General features: G+C 46.6%; 1 pseudogene; it reads left to right on the forward strand.

Annotated features, from left to right (window-relative positions):
- Positions 1 to 14,990, forward strand: part of LOC128381202 (slit homolog 1 protein-like) — a 37,833-nt pseudogene extending 22,843 nt beyond the window's left edge.
- The last annotated feature ends 2,023 nt before the right edge of the window (positions 14,991 to 17,013 follow it).

A 17,013-nucleotide genomic window follows, 5' to 3' on the forward strand; every position in this document is an offset into this window, starting at 1 on the left:
CTTCCTTCCTTCTTTCCTTCCTTCCTTCCTTCCTTTCCTTCCTCCCTGCCTTCTTTCTTCCCTTCCTCTTTTCCTTTCTCCCTCCCTCATTCCTTGTTTCTCTGTCCTTCCTTCCTTCCTTCCATCTGTCCTTCCTCCCTCTCTCCTTCTCTCCTCCCTTCCTTCTTTCCTTCCTCCGTCCTTCCTTCCTACCTTCCTTCCTTCCTTCTCTCTTCCGTCCTTCCCTTCCTTCATCCTTCCTTCCTTCCTTCTTTCCTCCGTCCTTCCTTCCTTCCTTCCTTCCTTTCCTTCCTCCCTGCCTTCTTTCTTCCTTCCTCTTTTCCTTTCTCCCTCCCTCGTTCCTTGTTTCCTCTGTCCTTCCTTCCTTCCTTTCCTTCCTTCCATCTGTTCTTCCTCCCTCCCTCCTTCTCTCCTCCCTTCCTTCTTTCCTTCCTCCATCCCCCTTTCTTCTTCCTTCCTTCCTTCCTTCTTTCTTCCCTTCCTCCCTCCTCCTTCTCTCTTTCTTTCCTCCCCCCTACCTTCCTACCTTCCTTCCTTCCTTCTTTCCTCCTTCCTTCCCTCCTTCCTTCCTTCCTTCCTCCCTTCCTTTCAATGAGTGTCCTATAAAGGGTTAAATACCAGCTGATGCCTTCTCTATCATCCTTCAGGTCACAATTATACCCTTTTTTTTTTTTTTTTTTTTAAGCCTCTCGCGGTGCGTTCAGGGCCAATTTTCACCTTGTGTTACTCTCATGAATTTGACCGCTTGACCTTTTGTGCAGTCTGTGTTTATCCGGCGCATACAGCCAATCTAGAGACTGTGGCAGAGGTGAGCTGTAAGCTGGTTAGAAACAATGTGTGTGTGTGTGTGTGTGTGTGTGTGTGTGTGTGTGTGTGTGGTTATTTCCGTTACTTCCCCCTCACTTTCTCTCCTTGTACCTCGGAGCCTCAGAATAGGCGTGATTTTTATGCTCAATTTGAATCAGACTGTGTTTAATGTAGTAGAAAAAGAAGTTAAGACGAGAATAAATGAACAATACTGGATTTCAGAATAAAAGGCCCGAGTCCTATAAAAGTAGGCTTTAAAACACACACACACACACACACACACACACACACACACACACACAGTTGTTTGCACCTGCACAGAAACTATAAACCAGGGGTGTCAAACATCCGCCCGCCAAGAGGTCCAATCCAGCCCAGTTTCCTTCTTCCTGTTTTCCTTCCTTCCTTCCGTCTGTCCTACCTACCTTTCTTCCTCCCTTCCTCCTTGTCTTCTTTTCCTTTCTTCCTTCCTGTATTCTCTTCTTCCTTTCTTCCTTATTTCTTGTCTTCCCTTCCTTCCATCTTTCCTTCCTCCCTTCCTCCTTGTCTTCTTTTCCTTCCTTCCTTCCTTCCTTCCTTACTTCTTGTCTTCTATTCCTTCCATCTTTCCTTCCTGTATTCTCTTCCTTCTCCTCTGTCTTTTCCTTCCATCCTTCTTCCTTCCTTACTTCTTGTCTTCTATTCCTTCCATCTTCCTTCCTTCTGTCCTTCCTACCTTACATCCTCCCTTCCTCTCTGTCTTTTTTTCTTCCTTCCTTCCTTCCTTCCTTACTTCTTGTCTTCTATTCCTTCCATCTTTCTTCCTGTATTCAATTCCTTCTCCTCCATTCTTTTCCTTCCTTCCTTCCTTCTTGTCTTGTCTTCTCTTCCTTCCTTCCTTCCTTTCATCTGTCTTCCCTTCCTCATTCCTTCCTTCCTTACTTCTTGTCTTCTCTTCCTTCCATCTGTCCTTCCTGTATTCTCTTCCTTCTCCTCGTCTTTTCCTTCCTTCTCCCCCCCCTCCCTTCCTTCCTTCCTTCCTTCCTTCCTTCCTTCCTTCCTTTTTGTCTTCTCTTCCTTCGTCCTTCCTTACTTCCTGTATTCTCTTCCTTCTCCTCCTTCCTTCCTGCCTTCCTTCCTTACTTCTTGTATTCTATTCCTTCCATCTTTCCTTCCTGTATTCTCTCCTTCTCCTCCGTCTTTTCCTTCCATCCCGCCTTCCTTCCTTATTTCTTGTCTTCCCTTCCTTCCATCCTTCCTTCCTTCCTTCCTTCCTTCCTTGTCTTCTCTTCCTTCCTTCCTTCTTTCCTTTCATCTGTCTTCCCTTCCTTCATTCCTTCCTTCCTTGCTTCCTTCTTTCCTTTCACCTGCCTTTCCTTCCTTCTCCTCCTTCTTTTCCTTCCTTCCTTCCTTCTGTCTTCCTTCCTTCATTTCTTCCTTCCGTCCTTCGCTGTATTCTCTTCCTTCTCCTCCATCTTTTCCTTCCTTACTTCTCTTCCTTTCTTCCTTCCTTCCTTCCTCCTTCTTCCTGCTCTAAACCCAGTCTCGTGAACATTTTGGATCGGGGGGTAAATGGTCATCAGATGTTGAGGCGGTGAGTCGGAGCGGATCGTACTGTATAATGATTCCTCTCTCACATGTTTAATTTAATTTAATATCAAGTGTTAATTATAGATCCAACGTTATCATAAATATTCAAGCCAGCAGCAGTTTTCTTACTTTTCTTATGCTCTGCTCTCGTATCGAGCCGTACTATTCCGTGAGCACCTTTCTAATTTGAAAAAGATATGTAAGCTCAACTCAGATCTTCACCAATTACACCTGCCGTTAATTATTCATCTATTAATAAAACATTAAACATCTCCAACCCCCTGTCTTCCTTTCCTTCCTTCTGTCTTCTTCCTTCCTTCCTCCTGTCTTCTTCCTTCCTTCCTTTCCTTCAAACTATTAATAAAACATTAAACATCTCCAACCTGCAGAGAGAGAGAGAGAGAGAGAGAGAGAGAGAGAGAGAGAGGAGAGAGAGTCCCTGTCTTCCTTTCCTTCCTTCCGTCCTTCCTTCCTTCCTTCTTTCCTTTCACCTGTCTTCCCTTCCTTCCTTCCTTCCTTCTTTCTTTCCTCCCTCTCTCCCTCCCTCCTACCTTCCTTTCCTTCCTCAATTCTTTCTTTCCTTCCTTCTTTCCTCCCTTCCTTCTTTCCTTCCTCCGTCCCTCCTTCTTTCCTTCCCTCCTTCCTTCCTTCTTTCCTCCCTTCCTTCCTTCTGTCTGTCCTTCCTCCTTCTTTCCGTCCCTCCTTCTTTCCTTCCATCTGTCCTTCCTCCTTCTTTCCTTCCCTCCTTCCTCCCTCCCTCCCTCCTTTCCTCCTTCCTCCCTCCCTCCTTCCTTCCTAACCCCCCCAAAAAAATCGTTCTTTCTGTCTTTCCTTCTTTCTTCCTCCCTGTCTTCTTTTTCTTCCTTCCTTCCTTCCTTCCTTCCTTTTGTCCTTCCTTCCTTTCATCTGTCTTCCCTTCCTTCCTTCCTTCCTTACTTCTTGTCTTCTCTTCCTTCCTTCCTTCCTTCATCTGTCTTCCCTTCCTTCCTTCCTTCTGTCCTTCCTTCCTTCCTTCTTTCCTTTCATCTGTCTTCTCTTCCTTCCATCTTTCCTTCCTGTCTTCTCTTCCTTCTCAGAGGAGAGAGAGAGGAGGGCAGATACGGAGCGAGAGCACATCTGCTGCTGAAATGTGGCAGGTGGCAGGATTCAGGAAAGTCTGGTTCGCTGATATTAAGCAACAACATCCTGATGTCTTTTCACCTTAACCTCGTTACCCCACTGATGTAATTATCATTATCACTTCTTAGAAAACCCAACATGACATCAAATAACTTCAAAGAATACAGAAGGCAGCTTTATTTACATAGCTTGTTTCATACACACAGTTTATTTATTTATGGATTGCTTTTAAATGCTCTTCTCTACCTTCGGGTACAAATAAAGTTACCTTCTCTTATGTGCTTTACATAAAAAAACTAAAATATTAAACAGTAAAAATTGGAAACATTAAAACATGAAAACCCCAAATATAAAAAAAGAAAACAAAGTGGAGGAAAAACAGAAAATATATGAAATTAGGCTTCAAAGTTGTGTAAAAATCAGCCTCTTTCTCTGCTCCCAAACGCTGAAGCCCCGCCCCCTACCAAGTGTCACCTGTCAATCAAAGTCACCACCTCTACCAGAAACATGGACGCTACGTCTGAGAGCTTTCTGCTGCTAACTCGGCTGCTAGCTCGGCGGCTAACGCGGCTGCTAGCTCGGCGGCTAACTCAGCTGCTAGCTCGGTGGCTAACTCGGCCTGCTAACTCAGCTGCTAGCTTGGTGGCTAACTCAGCTAACTGGCTAACTCAGCTAACTGTAGACTGTAGTAGTAGTAGTGTGTGCTGAATGTATTTCTACCTCTACAGCAGCAGGGGCGGGTTTATGCTAATCACTAAATCCTGAACACAGAAATGTTGAAACACAGTTTGTGAAGCCTAGCTCCACAATTCAAATCTAAATGGTTGAAATGCTTTTTACACCTTTTTTAGAAATACATTTATGACCTATTTAATGTGTTTAGAAGAAAATTCACTTTACACAGTCTTTAAATGTGACTGTTTTTTTTTAAATAGCAACAAAGCAGCAAATGTCCACATCTGGAGTCTCACCTGCTCGTACGTAACACAGCACTTAACCGTGAGACTCCAGCCAGCGGCCGCAGAGTGATTACTGTGTTCTCATCCTCAGATTCTTTTTAAAAGGCTGAGTGTTCGTCTCGCTAAGCAATCCAGGCCCTCGGCAGCCTCTTAGCTCGCCCGTAGCCCAGCAACGCCGCTCTGAGCGCGTTAGTGCATGAGTCGTGCCGTTGCCGAGCGAGAGTCTTGCAGTGTTTGGGAAGGCGGACGGATGACATGGGCAGTGTGGGCATTCTGGTTTAATCACAGACTCAGGCGGAGGACACTCGAGGATGAGTGTCCACTTGATCAGGTGTCGAGTGCTTAAATGTTCTGGACGGTTCACTGTAAAGGAGACGGCTCGGACACACACACACACACACACATACACACACACACACACACACACACACACACACACAGACGTAGAGGATATCTGTGGGATAAGCAGCAGCAGAGGAGACTGGGATCATCTGATGTAAAAATAAGTTGATACCTAAAACCCCGTCTGTTTGGACTGTTCCTTCCCTCCTTCCTCCTTCCTTCCTTCCCTCCTTCCTTCTTTACTTCCTTCCTTCCTTCCTTCCTTCCCTCCTTCCTTCCTTCTCTCCTTCCTTCCCTCCTTCCTTCTCTCCTTCCTTCCTTCCTTCCAGTGTCCAGTTTAAAAATTAGTTGTTCATGATGGCATTTTTTGTTTATCTGAAAGGGATCTTTAACCCTCCTGTTGTCCTTGAGTCAAGGAAGGAAAGGAGGAAGGTAAAGAGTGAGGAAGGAAGAAGGGAGGGAGGGAGGAGGAAGGAAGAGAGGAAAGAAGGAAGGAAGGAAAGAAGGAGGGACGGAGGAAGGAAGGAAAGGAGGGAGGAAGAAGGAAGGAAGGGAGGGAGGAAGGGGAGGGAGGGAGGAAGAAGGAAGAAAGGAAAGGAGGGAGAAAGAAGGAAGGTAAGGAGTGAGGAAGGAAGAAGGAAGGAAAGGAGGGAATGAGTAAGAAGGAAGGAAAGGAGGGAATGAGTAAGAAGGAAGGAAAGGAGGGAGGAAGGAAGGAAGAAGGGAGGGAGGGAGGGAGGAAGAAGGAAGGAAATGAGGGAGGAAGGAAGAAGGAAGGAAGGGAGGGAAAGAAGAAGAAGGGAGGGAGGGAAGAAGAAGAAGGGAGGGAGAGAGGAAGGAAGGGAGGAAGGAACGGAGGAAAGGAAAGAAGGAAGGAAGGAGGGAGAAAGGAATGGAGGGAGGAAGAAGGAAGGGAGGGAGGAAGAAGGAAGGAAAGGAGGGAAGGAGGAAGAACGAAGGAAAGGAGGGAGGAAGAAGGAAGGAAAGGAGGGAAGGAGGAAGAAGGAAGGAAAGGAGGGAAGGAGGAAGAAGGAAGGAAAGGGGGGAGGAAGGAAGGAAAGGAGGGAGGATGGGAGGGAGGGAGGAAGAAGGAAGGAAGGAAAGAAGGAAGGGAGGGAGGAAGAAGGAAGGAAAGGACATAAGGAAGGGAGGAAAGGAAAGGGAAGAAGGAACAGTCAAAACAGACGGGGTCAATTTAACCCGGGAGGACGACACAAAGGTTTCTGCTTTGTGATATAAAATATAAAATATGAGCATTGCCTCTTGTTACAGTCCAGAGACGGTGAACGACGGGCGTTTCCACACCGTAGAGCTGGTGACATTTAACCGGATGGTGAATCTGTCCGTGGACGGAGGAGAGCCCACGACTCTGGACAGCCAGGGCCGCAGCCAGCTGGTGACGGGAGACGGCCCGCTGTATGTGGGAGGTACGACAAGGGAGGCAGCGGAGGGAAGGAGAAGTTATAGTAGAAGAAGAAAGAAGGAAGTGTACTTTAATCATTTCCTGTCTCTCTGGATGGATGGATGGATGGATGGATGGATGGATGGATGGATGGAGAGATGGATGGATGGATGGATGGACGGCTGATGGATGCATGGATGGATGGAGAGATGGATGGATGGATGGATGAGAGATGGATGGATGGATGGATGGAGAGATGGATGGATGGATGAGAGATGGATGGACGGCTGATGGATGGATGGATGAATGGATGGATGGATGGAGACACGGATGAATGGATGGATGCAGAGACGGATGGATGGATGGACAGCTGACAGACGGATGGATGGATGACAGACGGATGGATGGATGGAGGGAGGACGGATGGATGGAGAGACGATGGATGGATGGATGGATCGACGGCTGATGGATGCATGGATGGATGGAGAGACGGATGGATGGATGGCTGGATGGAGAGACGGATGGATGGATGGATGAAGTGTACTTTAATCATTTCCTGTCTCTCTCTCTCTCTGATCGTAGGAATGCCGGAGGAGGTGATGCCCGCCTCTCTCGGTCTCTCCGCTCAGACTCTCAACATGTCGAGTTTCCATGGTTGCATCAGGAACCTGTACATCAACCACGAGCTGCAGGACTTCACCCGCAGCCACATGAAGCCGGGGGTGGTGCCGGGGTGCCGAGCCTGCCGCAAACTCTACTGCCTGCACGGAGTCTGCCAACCCGACGCTGCTCAGTAGGAAACAAGGAGAGAAGGATGGAGGGAGGGAGGGAGGGAGGGATGGGAGAGACAAAAGAATAATGACGGATGATTATAGAGCAGCTATCCTTCCTTCTTCCTGCCTTCCTTCCTTCTTCCTCTCTTCCTCCCTTCCTTCCTCATTTCCTTCCTTCTTCCTCCCTTCCTTCTTCCTTCTTCCTCCCTTCCTTCCTTCCTTCTTCCTCCCTTCCTTCTTCCTCTCCCTTCCTTCTTCCTCCCTACCTTCCTTCCTTCTACATCTCTTTTCCTTCCTTCTTTCTTTCCTGTCTCCCTCCTTTCCTGTCTTCCTTCCTCCCTCCCTCCTTTCCTTCCTTCTTTCCTTTCCTCCCCTCCTTCATTTCTTCCCTCCTTCCTACCTCCCTTCCTCCCTCCTTCCTTCCTTCCTGCCTCCCTCCTTTCCTTCCTTCCTTCCTCTCTCCCTCCTTTCCTTTCCTACCTTCTTTTCTTCATTCCTCCCTACCTTCCTTCCTTCTTCCTCTCTTTTTCCTTCTTTCTTTCTTTCTTTCCTTCCTTCCTTCTTCCGCCCTCCCTTCCTTCCTTCTTCCTCTCTTCCCTTTCCTACTTTCCTTCATTTCTTCCCTCCTTCCTTCCTTCCTTCATTCCTCCCTCCCTTCCTTCCTTCTTTCCTCCCTCCCTTCCTTCCTTCTTTCCTTTCCTCCCTTCCTTCTTCCTTCCTTCCTGCCTCCCTTCTTTCCTTCCGTCCTTCCTGCCTCCCCTCCTTTCCTTCCTTCCTCCCTCCCTCCCTCCTTTCCTTTTCTCCCCTCCTTCATTTCTTCCCTCCTTCCTCCCTCCTTCCTTCCTTCTTCCTCCCTCCTTCCTTCCTTCTTCCTCCCTTCTTCCTCCCTCCCTCCTTTCCTTCCTCCCTCCTTTTTCCTTCCTTATTTCCTTTCCTTCCTTCCTTCCTTCTCCTTCCCTTCCTTCCTTCCTTCTACCTCCCTTCCTCCCTCCCTCCTTTCTTTCCTTCCTTCCTTCCTCCCTCCCTTCCTTGACTCTAGGACAACAGGAGGGTTATAAAAGCTTGAACTCATTATTTATACAGTTACACTTTTTATTCATATTTTAAACTCAGTTTGCAGTTGGATTCTGGGTCCAGATTGTCCCTGAACTTCTTCACCTTTGCTGTAATGTTTCAATGGTCCAACTCTTTGTGTTTGTGAATGATTTTTTTTTTAAATGTACAATATGAGAAATGTTTCGGAGGTGAAGAACACTTGAGAGTTGTTCTATTCTGTGTTGCATCTCATAGAGAGCGAGAACAGCGTATTCATATTTCTACAGCGAGTGCTCTTCATTCCCTCGCGGCTCGAGCAGGAACATTTTCAGGGACGTAGAATAAACACGAGGTTCATCTCGCTGTCATTGTGATCATGTTTTATTTTTATTTTGCACGGCTGCACAGATACTACATGTCTCGTCTTTTTTACAGTCTGCTGTGATCCAACAAATCTAAACTGCAGATAAAAAGTGCTGAATACTTTTCAGTATTCTTTATTTGTTATAATAATTAAATTTACTTTAACCCTCCTGTTGTCCTCGAGTAAAGGGAGAAGGGAGGAAAGGAGGGGAGGAAGGAAGGAAGGAAAAGAGGGAAGGGTGGAAAGGAAAGAAAGAAGGGAAGGAAGGAAGGACGGAGGAAATAAGGATCCTTCCTTAGGAAGGAAAGGAAAGAAAGAAGTGAGGAAGGAAAGAAGGACAGAGGAAAGAATGAAGGGAGGAAGGTAAGGAGGAAAGAAAGGGAGGAGTGAAGGAGGAGAGAGGGAGGGAGGAAGGACAGACAGAAGGAAGGAAGGGAAGAAGGTAGGAAAAGAGGGAGGGAGGGAGGAAGGAAGGACAGAGGAAATAAGAAGGGAGGAAAGGAAGGAAAGAAGGACAGAGGGAAAGGAGGAAGGGAAGAAGGTAGGAAAAGAGGAAAGAAAGGGGGGAAGGAAGGAAGGGAGGAAAGGAAAGGAAAGAAAGAAGGGAGGAAGGACAGAGGAAAGAAGGAAGGGAGGAAGGTAAGGAGGAAAGAAAGAGAGAAGGAGGGAGGGAGGAAAGAAAGGGAGGAGTAAAGGAAGGAAGGAGGGAAGGACAGACAGAAGGAAGGAAGGGAAGAAGGTAGGAAAAGAGGAAGGGAGGAAGGAAGGAAGGAAGGAAAGGAGGAGGAAGGAAGGAGGGAAGGGAGGGAGGGAGGAAAGAAAAGAAGGAAGGAAGGAAGGATGAAGGAAATAAGGAAGGAAGGGACGAGGGAGGAAAGGAAAGAAGGAAGGATGGAGGAAGGGAGGGAGGAAAGTAAAGAAGGGAGGGAAGGAAGGAAGGATGAAGGAAATAAGGAAGGAAGGGACGAGGGAGGAAAGGAAAGAAGGAAGGGAGGGAGGAAAGGAAGGAAGGACAGGAAAGAAAGAGAGGAATAAAGGAAAGAAGGAGGGAGGGAGGAAGGAAGGAAGGATGGGACGAAGGAAGGAAGGAACAGTCAAAACAGTGATCTACTCTTGGGGGGGTGTTAGTTCTCCTCATCAGTCAGAGGAAGGTGAAGCTGATGCTAGTTATTGAACTTGTTGCAGGGACCTCAGTGTCACTGCCAGTCAGGCTGGACCGGACAACACTGTGACCAGCCAATAACAGGAGGCCTTCTGGAGCGGATGTCGTCACCACGGCAACCGGTGTCAACCCATGTGACGGCAGCAAGTGAGTATATACTTTATTATAAATGTGTCTACTTACCAAACATCATCCCTCATTATTTTATTTATAAGCTTCCTGCCGTCCTCCCCGGGTCAAACTGACCCCGTCTGGTTCCACTGTTCCTTCTTTCCTTTCCTTTCCTTTCCTTTCCTCCCTTCCTTCCTCCCTCCCTCCCTTCCCTCCTTCTTCCTCCCTTCCTTCCTTCTTTCCTTTCCTACCTCCCTTCCTTCCTTCCTCCCTACCTTCCTTCCTTCCCTCCCTCCCTCCTTCTTCCTCCCTCCCTTCCTTCTTTCCTTTCCTACCTCCCTTCCTTCCTTCCTCCCTACGTTCCCTTCCCTCCCTCCCTACCTTCCTTCCCTCCCTCCCTACCTTCCTTCCTGCTTCCTCCCTTCCTGCCTCCCTCCTTCCCTTCCTTCTTCCTCCCTCCCTTCCCCCCCCTCCTTTCCTTCCTTCCTTCCTTCTTCCTCCCTTCCTTCCTTCATTCCTTTCCTCCCTCCCTCCTTTCCTTCCTTCCCTCCCTCCTTCCTTCCTCCCCTCCTTTCCTTCCTTCTTTCTTTTCTCCCTTCCTTCATTTCTTTCATCCTTTCCCCCCTTCTTTCCTCCCTCCCTTCCTTGACTCAAGGCCACCATGAGGGTTAAAAAAGAACGTCTCTCTCTCTCTCTCTCCAGGTGTGTGAAAGGAGCGTGCGTGGCGTTGGACGCGCAGACGTACCGCTGCGACTGCGAGGACGGTTACCGCGGCGCTCTGTGCAACCTGCAGGGGGAGCCGGCGGGTTCGTGCCGGGGGCTGCAGTGTCTCCACGGTCAGTGTGAGGAGACGGAGGACGGAGAGCTCTGCGTGTGTGAGCAGGGCTTCACTGGAGAGAGCTGTGATATAGGTGAGCAGCCATATCACATATAAATCAATAAGTTTTATATATTCCACAAACAAACACCGAATGACATCAGAATAATTTGGATTTAATTTGATACGGATCAATGCGTGACTAATTATTTCAGCACTAATTGATTCTGTAGTCGAGGTTTTCCTGCAGCGTTTTATATTATGGAGCGGTTCTAATAAGCAGCTTCCTCGGGGGAAACCTTGATATCTTTGTAGAAACTAGAACAAAAATGGCTCCTAAAGATTTTTATCCCATCGAGGAACTGTGAAGGTATTTTTAGTATTTCACCATCAGTGTATCAATATATCTATACATGCTGGAAAAATAGGTGGAATCAGTGAGAAAGAAGTTTTAAAGTACAAATGTTAAAAAGGTAAGGCAGCTTTATTTATATGAGGGGAAACTCAATCTCAAGAAGAGATTTTAATCATAGTTTCAGGACAGATGGACTCTGTGACACCTTCATATTAAAGTCTGGGAGATCACGGCACAAAGGAAGGAAAGAAAGGAAGAAAGGAAGGAAAGGAGGGAGGAAGGAAGGGAGGGAGGGAGGGAGAGAGGAAAGAAGGAAAGAAGGAAGGAGGGAAGGGAGGAAGGAAGGAAGGATGGAAGGGAGGAAGGAAGGGAGGTAGGAGGCTGGTCAGCATTATGAAAACGTCTAATGCAGAGGAGTCAAACTCATTTTCATTCAAGGGCCACATACAGACCAATTTGATCTCATGTGGGCCGGATCATTAAAAAGATGGAAGGAAAGAAGGAAGAAAGGAAGGAAAGACAGATAGTGAAGGAAGGACAGACAGAAGGGAGGAAGGAAAGAATGGAAGAACAAAGGGAAGAAAGGACAGATGGAAGGAAGGAAGGAACAAAGAAAGGAAAAAAGGAAGGTAGGGAGTAAGGACAGATGTAAGGAATAAAGAAACGAAGGAACGAAGAAAAGGAAAAAAGGAAGGGAGGAAGGACAGATGGAAGGAAGGAAAAGAACACAGGAAGGAAAAGGGCCGGATTGCACCCCTCGGCGGGCCGGTTCTGGCCCACGGGCCGCATGTTCGACACCCCTGATTTAACAGGAAGAATTTGAAGCATAAAATGTACAATTTAACAAAATAAGAACCCAGTTATAATAAAAAATAAAACAAGTATAGAAAAATAGAAAGAGAGAAAGAAAATAAAAAGCTACAGTAGATTAAAACAGAGCATTAAAACACAGTATGAGAGACTTAGTTAACCCAAATATAATATAAAAAACAAGCATCTCAGCCTCTTCGCCACTAACTATCCAATAAAGGTGAAAGTGCAAACACACACACAAGAAGGAGGTAGGATAGGAGGAAGGAAGGGAGAAGGTAGGAAGGAAAGGAAGGGAGGAAGAAGGAAGGAAGGAAAGAGGGAGGGAGGGAGGAAAGAAGGACAGAGGGAGGGAAGGAAGGAAAGAAGGACAGAAGGAAGGGAGAAAGGAAGGGAGGAAAGGAGGGAGGAAGGTAGGAGGGAGGGAGGAAAGAAGGACAGAGGGAAGGAAGGAAGTAGGGGAGGAAAGAAGGACAGAAGGAAAGGAAAGAAGGAAAGAGGGAGGGAGGGAGGGAGGAAAGAAGGACAGAGGGAAAGAAGGACAGAAGGAAGGGAAGAAGGAAAGGAAGGAAGGGAGGAGGGAAGGAAAGAAGGACAGAAGGAAAGGAAAGAAAAAGAAGGAAGGAAGGAAAGAGGAAGGGAGGAAAGAAGGACAGAGGGAAGGAAGGGAAGAAGGACGCAAGGACAGAAAAAAGGAAGGTCGGAAGGAGGGAAGGAAAGATTGACAGATGGAAGGAAAGGAAAGGTGATGTCATAGCCCAAAAATGTGACTACAGCTCAAGCTACGGAGATTTCACTTGAGTTCGACAAGAGTTTACACATCAAATAATAATGTCTCCATCTTGTCTTGTGTTTGTCTTCCTGTGTGCATCTATCCTCTCTTCATCTAATAATAATAAAAACATAAAAGCAGGAAAGAGTGAAGACATCTCACTCTGACATCTAAACACTTATCTCCACAAATCTCCTCCACCGTTGCCGTCGTCGCCGCCGACAACCGATCAGTGAACGTGAGATATATAAAACAACACGCTGACAGTAGTCTCGTATCAGGTAATGAGACGAGGAGTAACCCGTCATCGCTCTCTACCACAAATGAAATGACAGGATGTAAACACGGTTACGGCGAGGGATATAATTAAAGCCCGATCTTTAACGACATCCATCTTGTGTGGCGGAGTCGTTATTAACCGGTGAAATTCGTTGATTAACTGTAAATCAGAAGCGATGCTGCAGGGGGAGGGGGAGGGGGAGGGGGGGGTTTCTGTGAGACTGCTGCTGGTTACCGCTGGTTACCGCCTGTGTCAGGTATAAATTCATCTTTTAATCCTACTGACTGGAAATAATTCAGCTTGTTGTCAGAGAAGTGATGGAAGTCTTTTATTCAGGATGTTATCACACACATCTCCTACAGGAATTAACCCTCCTGTTGTCCTCAAGTCAAAGAATGAAGTTAGGAAGGGAGGAAGAAGGAAGGAAAGGAGGGAAGGAAGGAAAGTAGGGAGAAAGGAAGGTAGGAGGGAGGAAGGGAGGAGGGAAGGAAAGAAGGACAGAAGGAAAGGAAAGAAAAACAAGGAAGGAAAGAGGGAGGGAGAGAAGGACGGAGGGAAAGGAAGAAGGACGCAAGGAAACGAAAGAAGGAAGGAAAGAAGGACAGAAGGAAAGGAGAAAGGTTCTGTGGGACTGCTGCTGGTTACCGTTGGTTACCGCCTGTGTCAAGTATAAATCCAGCTTTTAATCCTGCTGACTGGAAATAATTCAGCTGGTTGTCAGAGAAGTGATGGAAGTCTTTTATTCAGGATGTTATCACACACATCTCCAACAGGAAGTAACCCTCCTGTTGTCCTCAAGTCAAAGAATGAAGTTAGGAAGGAAGGGATGGAAGGAAGGAAAGTAGGGAGGAAGGGAGGAAGAAGGAAGGAAAGTAGGGAAGGAAGGAAAGTAGGGAGGAAGGAAGGGAGGAGGGAAGGAAAGAAGGACAGAAGGAAAGGAAAGAAAAAGAAGGAAGGAGGGAAGGGAAGAAGGATGCAAGGAAAGGAAAGAAGGAGGGAGAGAGGGAGGGAGGAAAGAAGGACAGAGGGAAGGAAGGGAAAGAAGGACAGAAGAAAGGAAGGAAGGAGGGAAGGAAAGATTGACAGATGGAAGGAAGGAAGGAAGGAACAGTCAAAACAGACGGGGTCAATTTGATCCGGGAGGACGACAGGAAGGTTAATACAATAAAATAAACATAATCAGAATCTCTCTCTCTCTCAAAAGAGCCCAAAAGTAAATCTTTAAAAAAAACCCAAGCCTAAAATCATAAAAAGCAGCTTTTTATTAAGGTAAAGTCTATTGAAGGACATGTATTAAGTTAAAGTGCTGGTGCTCATGGGGGGGGGGCCCGAGGATCTACTTCCTGTTTATGTTCTTGCTTCAGCCTTGCCTTGAACTGTTTGCCAACCATAGACTGTATAAAAGAAATGGACGTAACATTCGTGACGTCATCCATTGGTTTGTGGACTGCTGCTCGTAAGCCAATAGTTTCTAATCTAGGCAGCGCCATCTTGAAAATTTCAGGTGCATGCTGGGAAAAATAAAAACATGGATTCTACTTATATGGTCATGAGGTGGAGTCATGGGCGGAGCGGGGAGGTTGTTATGGTTGCGAGGGCTGGATCTCGAGGACATTGGTCAATCAACCTGTCAATCAGGACGTAGCCACGCCCTAATGCATACCCTGCTTTATCGTCACATATAAAATCAGGGAGGCCAAAATGTCCCAAATGAACATCATACTGCATTGAAGAAGGCTTTAAACTAGCGATTGAGACCATAAACACATTTTGAAAACGTTTACTGAGGTTAGAAATCAAGTGAGAAGTTGGTGAATTCTCCATTGACTTGTATAGAGCCGGTCGCCCCCTGGTGGCCTTTTGATAGAATGCAGCTCTAAGTTACTTGGCCTCATTTCAGAGGACCAGAACTCCCCGCCACATAAATTAATCAGAACCAGAGCAAATAAACAATATAGGTTTGAAAACGCCATAAAGGTAAAAGGTATATTTTGGTGACCCTAACCCTCTCTGTGCCCCCCTCCCCCGCCCCTCTTCTCTCCCCCGTCAGAGTCCCAGTGTCGAGGTGAGCCGGTGAGAGATTACCACCGGCTGCAGCGCGGCACCGTCCTCTGCCAGACGTCCAAGCCGTTCTCCTGGGTGGAGTGCGTGGGCCGTTGCCAGGCGGGGGCCGAGCCGGGCGTCACCGCCACTTCCTGCTGCGCCCCTCTGAGGGTCCGACGCCGACGGCTCGCCTTCGAGTGCGACGACGGCGCCTCGTTCACGCAGGATGTGGAGAAACCCGTGGAGTGTGGCTGCAAGGAGTGTGTGTAGTACTGTGGGTGTGATGTGGCGCACACACACAACACACACAACACACACACACCACACACACACACACACACACACACCGAGTATAAGAGGTATACACACTGTAGGGACTCTATCACTGATGAAAGGACATTTTCGATGTTTGTTTTGTGTGTTTTTTGCGCAACAGCCGCAGTTTTTGTACCATAAGACAGTTCTTCCCTCTCGAGACATGAAATCAACGAGTCAACCTCATCGTCACCTTCCTCTTCTTCCTCCTCTTCCTCACCTGCAGCAGGGAGACTCTGCCGCCCCTAACTACCTAAAACTACCACCAGCTCATTATTAATCCCTGTGTGTTGAAAAAAAAGCCTCCGAATGCCTTCTGGTTTGTGATGCGTGGCTGGGTTTTTTTTTTTTTTTTAAGCGCTTGCTCTTCGCTCCCTCACAGCTGTGACAGCCGGCGTCGACTTGTCACAGGAAATAAACGGTACTAATTTAATTTGGGGGGGGCGCGATGTTATGAAATTAAAGTTGTGAAGATCTCACCTCTTCATGTTGCAGGTATCTCTGAGGTCTGTCAGTCTGGTGGAGCGGAAAGCTGCTGCTGCTGCTGCTGCTGGTGGAGTTAAACTACTTTTTTTTTTTTTTTTTCTCGGTGCAGATAAAACTGTTGCTCCTCGTGATTTCACTCTTCACTCTTCAGGCGTTAAGCAGCGAGTGTTTGCTTTGTTCTTTTGAGTTGTGAGGAAAGGTTTTACAGCAGTGATGAAGAACAAAAAACTCCAAAATAATAAGAGCAGTAGTTTTTGATGTGCTGATCTCACAGTGACCAGGAAGCTTTTATTTTGAAGGTGGATGGATCACAAACAGTCAGTATCAACCACTTCCTGTTTCCGTCCTTTCTATTAAAAAAGCCCTCGAAGCATTTCATATTCCAGCCGTGTTCAGACACTATAAACAGGAAGCATTAAAGGAAATAACTTTCCAAAGCAACTCGAGATATAACATCAAGGTTCAGAAACATGAACACAGACTATAGTAGTAGGTTATTTTATTCTCGCTTTGGGTTTAACGTGCTTGCTAACGGAATTAATTTGTACTCTTGTTTCGCCCTTCACAATAAAAGAAAACGCCATTAATTAATTAGGGATAAAAGTTCAATAAATGGATGGAGATGGAGATTTTGGCTTTAGAGATGTCTCAATAGTCTTAATAGTTAAAAAAAAATGGAAAAAGCTGATTGACAGAAGCTTAAATTTATTAAATTTTGGGGGGGGGGGGGGGGAGAAATACAGATACAGATAGAGCCTTAAATTATAAAAGATCTCCTCCGTTACTCCGGTTGGATTTTAAAGAGACGTAATTTCTCATTTTGCAAAAATTTTGTCAGACTGAACTAATGTGCAGCGAGCGAGCACATCTTGTCTGCGAGGTGTGAACACGTCGCATGTTAAATCAGATTCATCATTAACAAGCTGCTATCTTAGAGAGAGAGAGAGAGAGAGAGAGAGAGAGAGAGAGAGAGAAATCAGTCCCTCAGTGGTAATTACAAGAACTTTCAGACAGTTCTGCGGAGGAGCATGACTTCCACTTGTTAACACAGGTGGCAAACACGGCAGCGAGGTGGTAAATCTTAAAAAAAAAAAAAGAAAAAAAGAAAAAAGATTCAGATGTATTCGTACTAATGATCCGTGCCACCTTCTGTTTGAAAAGTGAGCGAAACATCTGCTGCAGCTAACAGCTAACAAATTTTTAAAAAAACTGACGTAGGGGGGAAAGTAACGAGTAACAAGTCGTCACCCTGTTTCCACAGCCTCAAAGGTCAAAGGTGACGGGGTTAACAGGGGGACAGCGGAGAGGGTCGTGACATGTTCCCATCGCTTCTCAGCAGACACCCACCCCCCCTTTTTTTCTTTTTCTCCCAGTTTAGACTGCGAGGGGGAAGGGTGGGAGTGCATGTATGTGTGTGTATATGTGTGTGTGTGTGATTCTTGTATTCCTATCTTTGTGGGGACCTGTTGACAGTGAGAGTGAGGACATTTTG

The sequence above is a fragment of the Scomber japonicus genome, chromosome 2 (assembly GCF_027409825.1).
Source record: "Scomber japonicus isolate fScoJap1 chromosome 2, fScoJap1.pri, whole genome shotgun sequence".
Classification (NCBI taxonomy): Eukaryota; Metazoa; Chordata; class Actinopteri; order Scombriformes; family Scombridae; genus Scomber; species Scomber japonicus.